Here is a 10,554-nt window from a genome sequence, read left to right on the forward strand (position 1 = left end):
CTCTCTCTCTCTTTCCCCTAGTTAGGAAGGTCTTCTGTTGGGGGTGGGGGGGAATGCCTGGTTACTACTTTTCAGAGGGAGAAATTTGGCACTCAATCCTGAGGGAAGGGTGGGCCAGGGGCACGATGTGTCAATTGACTTCAAATAAAGTAGACCCCCCCCAAAAAAAAAAAAAAAAAAGCAGGCAGAAAAACAAACGAAGGTCAAGTTTTATGTCCAAAACCATTATACATTCATATATCTTTATACTCTGCTGACATCAATCATCCTTAGACTCAGTCAAGAGCATTTTACTTACTAGGAGCAAAAAGATGATGTGCATTAAGTAGTTAAAAATACTGTAGATAGGGACAGGGAAAATCATGACCCAAGGACAAAATGTAATCCAAATGCAACATTCTTCCTAGTCAATGCTCACTTTTCTGAATAATGAAATGTAATAGGTTTCTCAAGAGTAGTCAATATGCGTGTATTGTTTAAGCCTTTGACAAATAATTCTGTTCTGATTGAAAGACAGGCTTGCAAAAAACTTTGTAACAGGGTATTTTAATTTTTGAATTATGTTTGCTTTTACATGAATTTCTTGATATTGCTGTATTATAATAAAATAGTCTAATTATGTGATAGCTACCTGATAACACTTTATGCATTGTGGTAGGTTGCAATAAGAGAAAATATAAGTTAAAACTGAGTCATACCAACAACATTTAGATTTTGTGAAAGAGCAATGTTTTCTATTTTATGTACAGTAATAGCTATTTTGCTACCACTCTAAACAATAAAAACAGTTTTAAAGATCTTCAAAAATGATGCAATGCATCAGCAATATGATTTAAGTTTCCCAGCAGAAAAGTTATGCCAAATATTTACGTACTAAAATTAACTTTTATGGTACTGTACTATAAAATCAGGGCTTCCCAGGTGGCTCTAGTGGTAAAGAACCTGTCTGCCAATGCAGGAGATGTAAGAGATACGGGTTTGATGCCTGGGTTGGGAAGATCCCCTGGAGGAGGACATGGAAATCCACTTCAGTATTCTTGCCTGGAGAATCCCATAGAGAGAAGAGCCATGGAAAGAAGACCATAGAGTCTGACACAACTGAAGCAACTTAGCATGCACGGACTATAAAATTGTCTTTTTTCAGACAGCCAGAGACATTGAAATTAGCATATGATATTTCTTTTTTCTTAGATATTCCAGATTAATATGGAGAACCATTTCCTATTTCTGAGTAAGCAGATAAATAATGCTATCACAATTATCTTTTTAAGCCTGATAAAATTTTATCTAGAATTAAAGCTGCCTTAATATATAGTAATACTATATTAACACCAATCAAAATTAACCTAATTGCAAAATTAGTTAAATAACAAAATTAACTAAGGCAACAATTTTAAGACACTTTAAAAAATTACATTTGGAAAGGTTTGCTATTATTCTTATATTTAATTGAATAACTAAAGAAATGCTTTTTAAGTAAACCCACCTTCCCACAAAGTTTCAGTGTTATCCTAAAGTGAAAAAAAGAAAGGAAAATCATTTCTCTGTTGTGATTTGTGACTACTGGGAGATTCTATCTATAATTAAATTAAACTAAACATATATTGAATGAGTACTTATGTATAAAACACCAAGGGCAACATAAAGCTAAATATGAGAGTGGCTTTATTGTAGTAATAATAAAACACCCACTTTCAGGTCTTTAAAAAATACGTGGGAAGCCTAAAAGATGCAAGCACATAAAGCTAGATTTATGGGTGATCTACTGAACCACTTTGCACTACTTTGTCATATGCCAAAACCTTCCATTCTTTATGTCCTTATTCTAGTCTTTCAATCTCATCTTCCTCTTCAATCTCCTTGGACTTCTGCAAACTTTCTTCATGCAGGCTCCACATCTTTGTAGACTTGGAGTCAGGTTCTTTTCCTCTGCACCACCTATAACTTCCCACAGATGGGAGATGCTTTTAGCAGTCTTGAGATTCAAAAAACAGGCCTCTTTAAGAGCCAGGTTTATGGAGACATCTGTTAGATGTGGCTTGTAGGATACTTGATTTTCCACTTTATGATAAAACATCAAAAATCTTTTCCCATATTTAATTTTTAAAAGTACCTTTTCATAATAGATGTCTTTAATTTATTTAATTCTAAAATAATTGATTTTATAGTTTGTCAGCTGGGAGAAAAAACATAAAAGAGACCATCAAAAAACATAATTTCAGCCATGAGTTTAAAATATCATCTCTCTCAATATCTCTCATTAAAAAGCAATAAATAGAACAAAAACAAAAAGTTAATGATATAAATAGATGAAACATAAAGCTAAATTAATCAACCCATGAATCTGCCTTTCCCTTGACAGCAGAGATGGTGTTTTGTGTTTTGATTTTCAGATATAATCTACTGTTCAGAGATCCTGAGATTTAAAAATGGATGCCCTCCATTTTATTGAGGTCACTTAATTAACTAAAAAGGGCAAAAGGAGTGTACAAATTCTCTGAAGCCCTTTCTTGGGCTCTTTGTTTCTTCTTGTGTTGAAATGATTTTCATAAAGGAGAAAAGTATTTCATATTGTTTATACATCTCAGTTCAGTTCAGTTCAGTTGCTCAGTTGTGTCCAGCTCTTTGTGACCCACACCAGGCCTCCCTGTTCATCACCAACTCCTCTAGCTTACTCAAACTCATGTCCGTTGAGTCAGTGATGCCAACCAACCATCTCATCCTCTGTTGCCCTCTTCTCCTCCTGCGCCCAGTCTTTCCCAGCATCAGGGTCTTTTTCAATGAGTCAGTTCATCACATCAGGTGGCCAAAGTATTGGAGTTTCAGCTTCAACCTAAGTCTTTCCAATGAATATTCAGGACTGATTTCCTTTAGGATGGACTGGTTGGATCTCCTCACAGTCCAAGGGACTCTCAAAAGTCTTCTTCAACACCACATTTCAAAAGCATCAATTCTTTGGCACTCAACTTTCTTTATAGTCCAACTCTCACATCTATACATGATTACTTGAAAAACCACACCTTTGACTAGATGGGCCTTTGTTGGCAAAGTTTATACATCTACTTGTCAACTAAAATGAAAAGTAGAACATGAGAGTTGTTAAGTATTTTATCTGGGGCAAAATGAGGACTAGAGCTTGAAAGGCAGCATTCAAACAACTTTGAGAAACTGCACCAAAAAGTAGGGAGGAGGTCAGTATTATGTATGATTTTAGTGGATGGGGGTATATGCAGTCAGACATTCATTTTGGCAGAGGCTTGCTTCTCTTCAGGAGGAGCAGATGTCTCGGTTAATGATTTTGGTGCTGTTCTATGAAGAAATGCAAGAACTGGGCTTGTAAAATCTCCTGATAGTACCTAATTATCTGAAGACAGTTTTGCCCATTTTTCCCAGAGCACAGAGTGCCTCATTCCTGATCTCCACTCTGAACTCCTTTCAGAGTGTTTTTGAAGGTCAGTGGCTGCAGTAGCTAGTGACCTAATCTTTGCAGAGGCAGATAGCAAGTGCCACTTTTTAGTTGACATATCTCAGGGTAGTTAAATAGATACAGAAATTCTGTACTTTTTAATGCTGTGTGTCAGCCTAGGTCAATTTTCCTAAAAGAACCTAGGGGAATGCTATTGGACAAATCATTGAAAATTTGACCTTGCAAGCATCTTTTCATTTAGGTTAATGAAACCTGCCTCTTTTCTCAGTAAGACAGCTTTAGTATTTGCAAGTGATTTTTTTACATGTACATGTAAGCATCATGCAATTTTAACTCACTTTTTCTCTCATAATACTCTCCAATGTCAATATTAGTTCTTTGACAATTATATTTTCACTTGTGTAAGAGGTTGAAATGATGAATAGGAAATGATGATTTTTCTCTTAGTTTACTGAGAATTATATTGTAGGAAAAAATATATATTTTAATGAAAATAAAACTGTAGAGTCCCATTATTTAAAGCTCCATACTCTGACCAGAAGAGCATTCAAAGAATGCATTTCAATTGAAATTATTTTAGTCAGAGATTTAAATAGAGTTAAATAGATAAGGCTTTGAAATAAATAGATAAGGCTATGTGAGTGTCAAATAAAAGCAAGCAAATAGTATCCATTTAGAAACATTTATTGAGCACTATCTACATGACAAGCACTGAGGTAGTCACTGAGATTTCATCATGAGCAATACAAAGATGATCATGTTCACATAAGGATCATTGTCTGTGATAGAGCCATATGCTAAATATCTAATACTAGTTACTTAATCTTACAGATTATTGTTCTTCTGACCTTTCAGTAGATTGTGATTCACCAAATATTGGCATAGAAGCTTGAAAATAGCCAACATTTATGGAATAGTTCCGTCTTACACTCTAAAAGACCAACCACAATAACAAAATGTAAAAGACAATAGAAGCAAAAGAAAAAAACAAATCTAGTCACAGAAGTAAGAGAAGTTGGTGGAGTGCCCAAAGGACAGCAAAAAAAAATGAGATAAAAGGGCTCTGAGTTCGAGATCTAAGTGCAAAAAAACAAAACAGATTGAAATGACAAGTTTAGAACCACATAAGAGTGCCTTACTGAGTTCAATTTTGATCTTGATTTAACAAGGTAACTTGCATGCTTTCTTCCATGGTAGTGATTTCAAATCCTAATAAAAATAATAAATCAGTGGAAGGTGACCTGCTGATGTTTATCTGTAGCTCTGTGGAAATGCTTTCAAGCAGGTTGTGGGCCAATTCTGATGAAGGGGAAAAAGGACAGTCTGAGTGTTTATGGTAGGGTGTTTATAATGAAGAAACAAATCAGCCAGCTATGAATGAGAAATATCTATGGACAGTAACTCATGAAGCAAGTGGTTAGGCTAGAGCATTTAATCAGTCTTTAAAAAAGGGAAATTCTAATTCCAAACTTAGAATTTGCATCTGTGTTAATAACACATAATTTATAGTATCATTTTAAAAAGTAAACAACATATATTTGCAGTAGGAATAAGATTTGTTTTGGAAAAAATATGTAGAATTGGAGAAAGTAATTTTCTGTTGAATAACTCAGTTCACACTTGCCCTGAGTGTATAGAGGGGAAATTGTATCTAAATCATGCTAAGTAATTATAATTATTAATTATAGTTATATATGTGGGAAAATAAAATATTGTGCATGACAGAAATGAGACCAACACTGAAAACCACTTTGTTCCAGCATTTCATGTGTCCCACTGATTACATTAAATTTTAATTTGCATCATTGATCTCCAAATACATTGCTTAAACAATTCTTGTTTTTTGAAAGACATATATTTAGCAATTTGTAAATTACATAATAAGAGACAGCTACTTTGAGAAGAAATAAACAATGGAATGATTTTTCCCTCTGATATGGTGATTTTATACCAAACCACTGCAGAGATCATTGTGATTTGTTAAAATGAAAAGTGTTAAATCAAACCATTTGATTAATATTAGTAAATGCTTTCTATCCTGGATTCTGCCTCACACCTTCATTCATAATTTAGGTAACCCATGAATTATTCTCACTTAACAATTATCCATTTACTGAAAGTTACTAATGACAGAGTAATATTGAAGCCTAATAATTAAAATTAAGAGAAAACTGATTTGTTTATCCCCTTCAAGCAAGTTTTTACTGACTGCCAACTACATACCAGGCAGTATTCCAAGTAAGGTGAATAAAAAAAGAAAAAACCAGCAGATGAAATCTATGCCCTTCAAGAGACTTACATGTTAGCTGTGTGAGAGATGTGTAATAAATATCTAATAAATATGGGTGATAAATAATTACTCAGAATGAAGCAAGAAAAGAAAATAAAGAATATGTGTAAGAGTGATAAGGTATTAGGTAGAGAGGTCAGGAAAGACTTCACAAGAGATAAATATCTGTTCAAAGACCTGATATAAGTGAGGAAGCAAGTCATAATATTATGTAAAGGCCCTGAAGTGACAGCAAGCTTGGTGTATATACATTAGCTGTGTATGAGGATGCAGTTTTTACCAATAGATGGTATTGTTATTGTATTAATCTCTTAAATCTACCATAACAAAACATCACAGATTGAGTGGCTCACACGACAGAAATTTATTTATTTCATAAATCTGTAGTCTGAAAGTCTGAAATCAAGATATCCACAGGGTTATTTTCTTCTCCTGGGCTAGTTAGTGTCCTTTCTTCTCCCTGTGATCTCATCTTGTCTCTCTGCTAGCATGTGTGTCTGTGTCCAAATCTCCTCTTCTTATAAAGACTCCAGTCATATTGGATTCAGATTACCATAATCACCTCATTTTAAAGCTGCTTGCTTCTTGGAAGAAAAGCTATGACAAACCTAGACAGCATGTTAAAAAGCAGAGACATCACTTTGCCAGTGACGGTTCATATAATCAAAGCTATGTTTTTGTTTTGTTTTTTTTTTTTTCAGTACTCATCTATGGATGTGAGATTTGGACCATAAAGAAGGCTGAGTGCTGAAGAAGTGATGTTTTTAAACTGAGGTGCTGAAGAGCACTCTTGAGAGTCCCTTGAACAGCAAGGAGATCAAACCAGTCAGTCCTAAAGGAAATCAACCCTGAATAATTCATTGGAAAGACTGATGCTGAAGCTGAAGCTCTGATACTTTGGCCACCTGAGACATAGAACCAACTCATTAGAAAAGACCCTGATTCTGGGAAATATCAAAAGCGGGAGGAGAAGGGGATGACAGAGGATGGGATGATTGGATGGCATCACTGATTCAAGGGACATAATTTTGGGCAAACTCCAGAAGATAGTGAAGGACAAGAAAGCTTGGTGTACTGCAGTCCAGGGAGTCGCAAAGAGTCAGACAGAACTTAGTGACCGAACAACAATGACAACCTCTTTAAAGACCCTCTCTCCAAATATAGTCACATTCTGAGGTACTGAAAATTAAAACTTCAACTTATGAATTTTGATGGACTCAATCAGCCCGTAAGAGCAGTGATTTCAATTTTAACTTACCTGGTAGAAATTATCCCTCTATAGTTCCAGTTTACATTTACCTGATGACCAATGAGGTTAAGGATCGTTTTACATGTTTAGTAGTGCTTTATATAACCTTTTATGTCAAGTTCAGAGTTAATTACTTTGCCCATTTTTCTATTATGTTTTCTTTTGTTCATTAATTTTAGAAGTTATTTATATTTTCTGGACATGACATTTTGTCAAATATGATATGGATATTTTTATTAATTCTGTCACTTGTTTTATATTATCTGATTAGAATCTTTTGAAAAATGGAAACTCTTATTTTTAATGTAATCCAAATCATCAATTTTTTCCTATAGGATAAATTTTTATTTTGTCCTATGTAAGAAATTTCTGAATCCTCTCCAAGTCACAAAAATATTCTATTTTCCTTAAAAACTTAACTGCTTTACATTTCAGAGTTAGGTCCATAATCCAACTGTACTTGATTTTATTTAGTGTATAGTAGTAGGTGTGATGCAGTCAGATTTTTCCCATATTATATCTAATTCAGTTCAGTTCAGTCGCTCAGTCCTGTCCAATTCTTTGTGAACCCGTGAATCACAGCACTCGAGGCCTCCCTGTCCATCACCAACTCCCGGATTCCACCCAAACCCATGGCCATTGAGTTGGTGATGCCATCCAACCATCTCATCCTCTGGAATCCCCTTCTCCTCCTGCCCTCAATCTTTCCCAGTATCATGGTCTTTTCCAATGAGTCAACCCTTCGCATCAAGTGGCCAAAGTATTGGAGTTTCAGCTTCAGCGTCAGTCCTTCCAATGAACACCCAGGACTGATCTCCTTTAAGATGGACTGGTTGGATCTCCTTGCATTCAAGGGACTCTCAAGAGTCTCCTCCAACACCACAGTTCAAAAGCATTAATTCTTTTTAAATTCCATATATATGCGTTAGTATACTGTATTGGTCTTTATCTTTCTGGCTTACTTCACTCTGTATAATGGGCTCCAGTTTCATCCATCTCATTATAACTGATTCAAATGAATTAATGGCTGAGTAATATTCCATAGTATATATGTACCACAGCTTCCTTATCCATTCATCTGCTGATGGGCATCTAGGTTGCTTCCATATCCTGGCTATTATAAACAGTGCTTCGATGAACATTGGGGTGCACGTGTCTCTTTCAGATCTGGTTTCCTCAGTGTGTATGCCCAGGAGTGGGATTGCTGGGTCATATGGCAGTTCTATTTCCAGTTTTTTAAGGGATCTCCACACTGTTCTCCATAGTGGCTGTATTTAAAAAGATGGTAACAATAAGCCTATATACAAAACAGAAAAAGATACACAGATGTATAGAACAGACTTTTAGACTCTGTGGGAGAAGGTGAGGGTGGGATGTTCAGAGAGAACAGCATTGAAACAAGTATACTATCAAGGGTGAAAGGGATCACCAGCCCAGGTTGGATGCATGAGACAAGTGCTTAGGGCTGGTGCACTGGGAAGACCCAGAGGGATGGGATGGGGAGGGATGGGGGAGGGGGGATTGGGATGGGGAACACATGTAAATCCATGGCTGGTTCATGTCAATGTATGACAAAAACCACTACAATATTGTAAAGATATTAGCCTCAAAGTAATAAAAATAAGTGGAAAAAACAAAAACAAAAGCATCAATTCTTCAGTGCTCAGCTTTCTTTATAGTACAACTGTCACATCCATACATGACCACTGGAAAAACCTTAGCCTTGACTAGACAGACCTTTGATGGCAAAGCAATGTCTCTGCTTTTTAATATGCTATCTAGGTTGGTCCTAACTTTCCTTCCAAGGAGCAAGCATCTTTTAAATTCATGGCTGCAATCACCATTTGCTGTGATTTTGAAGCCCAGAAAAATAAAGTCAGCCACTGTTTCCACTGTTTCCCCATCTATTTGCCATGAAATGATGGGACCAGATGCCATGATCTTAGTTTTCTGAATGTTGAGCTTTAAGCCAACTTTTTCACTCTCCTCTTTCACTTTCATCAGGAGGCTCTTTAGTTCTTCTTTGCTTTCTGCCATAAAGGTGGTATCATCTGCATATCTGAGGTTATTGATATTTCTCCCGGCAATCTTGATTCCAGCTTGTGCTTCCTCCACCCCAGCATTTCTCATGATGTACTCTGCATATAAGTTAAATAAGCAGGGTGAGAATATACAGCCTTGATGTACTCCTTTTCCTGTTTGGAACCAGTCTGTTGTTCCATGTCCAGTTCTGACTCTTGCTTCCTGACCTGCATACAGGTTTCTCAAGAGGCAGGTCAGGTGATCTGCTCTTCCCATCTCTTTCAGAATTTTCCACAGTTTATTGTGATCCACACAGTCAAAGGTTTTGACATAGTCAATAAAGCAGAAATAGATGTTTCTCTGGAACTTTCTTGCTTTTTCAGTGATCCAGCAGATGTTGGCAATTTAATCTCTGGGTCCTCTGCCTTTTCTAAAACCAGCTTGAACATCTGGATATTGACAGTTCACATATTGCTGAAGCCTGGCTTGGAGAATTTTGAGCATTACTTTACTAGCACGTGAGATGAGTGCAATTGTGTGGTAGTTTGAGCATTCTTTGGCATTACCTTTCTTAGGGATTAGAATGAAAACTGACCTTTTCCAGTTCTGTGGCCACTGCTGAGTTTTCCAAATTTGCTGGCATATTGAGTGCAGCACTTTCACATCATCATCTTTTACTATTTGAAATAGCTCAACTGGAATTCCATTACCTCCACTAGGTTTGTTTGTAGTGATGCTTCCTCAGGCCCACCTGACTTCACATTCCAGGATGTCTGGCTCTAGGTGAGTGTGAGTGATCATACCTTCGTGATTATCTGGGTCATGTTCTTTTTTGTACAGTTCTGTGTATTCTTGCCATCTCTTCTTAATATCTTCTGCTTCTGTTAGGTCTATACCATTTCTGTCCTTTATTGAGCTCATCTTTAATTATTCAGCATCATTTATCAAAAATACCATTCTTTCCTCACTCTATTTCAGTAATTATTTTGATGTATTACTTCCCTGGTGGCTCAGATGGTAAAGTGTCTGCCTATAATGCAGGAGACCCAGGTTCAATCCCTGGGTCAGGGAAGACCTCCTGGAGGAGGAAATGGCAACCCACTCCAATATTCTTGCCTGGAAAATCCCATGAATGAAGGAGCTGGTAGGCTACAGTCCTTGCGGTCTCAAAGAGTCGGACTCAACTGAGTAGCTTCACTTTATTTCACTTCATTCAGTAATTATATATGTATGGCTCTTTTTCTGCACACTTTTCTTTTCCATTGGTCAGTTTTTTCAAAAGAAGGCTGAGTACCGAAGAAGTGATGCTTTTGAAATGTGGTGATACATTTCTATGGATCAGTGCCATTATTTCTTAAATTTTGTAAATTTGAAATTCCTTGAATAAATTAAATTTTGCCTCATAGTCATTTTATCTAGAAAATAAAGGCAACCTTTATGCATTCCTGCACTATTTTATGTTGCTAACTTAATAATGTAGCATCAACTACCAATATATTTTGCATATGACTGGTGAATTTGAAAATATTATTATTTATTTATCTAGAACTATATTTTTTAGATTAT

At 36.1% G+C, this 10,554-nt stretch overlaps 1 non-coding gene across 1 annotated transcript; it reads left to right on the plus strand.

Moving 5' to 3' along the window:
* Positions 1–9,987: 9,987 nt before the first annotated feature.
* Positions 9,988–10,060, plus strand: TRNAY-AUA (transfer RNA tyrosine (anticodon AUA)). Its single transcript has one exon. It is a non-coding gene; the product is annotated as a tRNA-Tyr (tRNA).
* The last annotated feature ends 494 nt before the right edge of the window (positions 10,061–10,554 follow it).

The sequence above is a fragment of the Odocoileus virginianus genome, chromosome 21 (assembly GCF_023699985.2).
Source record: "Odocoileus virginianus isolate 20LAN1187 ecotype Illinois chromosome 21, Ovbor_1.2, whole genome shotgun sequence".
Classification (NCBI taxonomy): domain Eukaryota; kingdom Metazoa; phylum Chordata; class Mammalia; order Artiodactyla; family Cervidae; genus Odocoileus; species Odocoileus virginianus.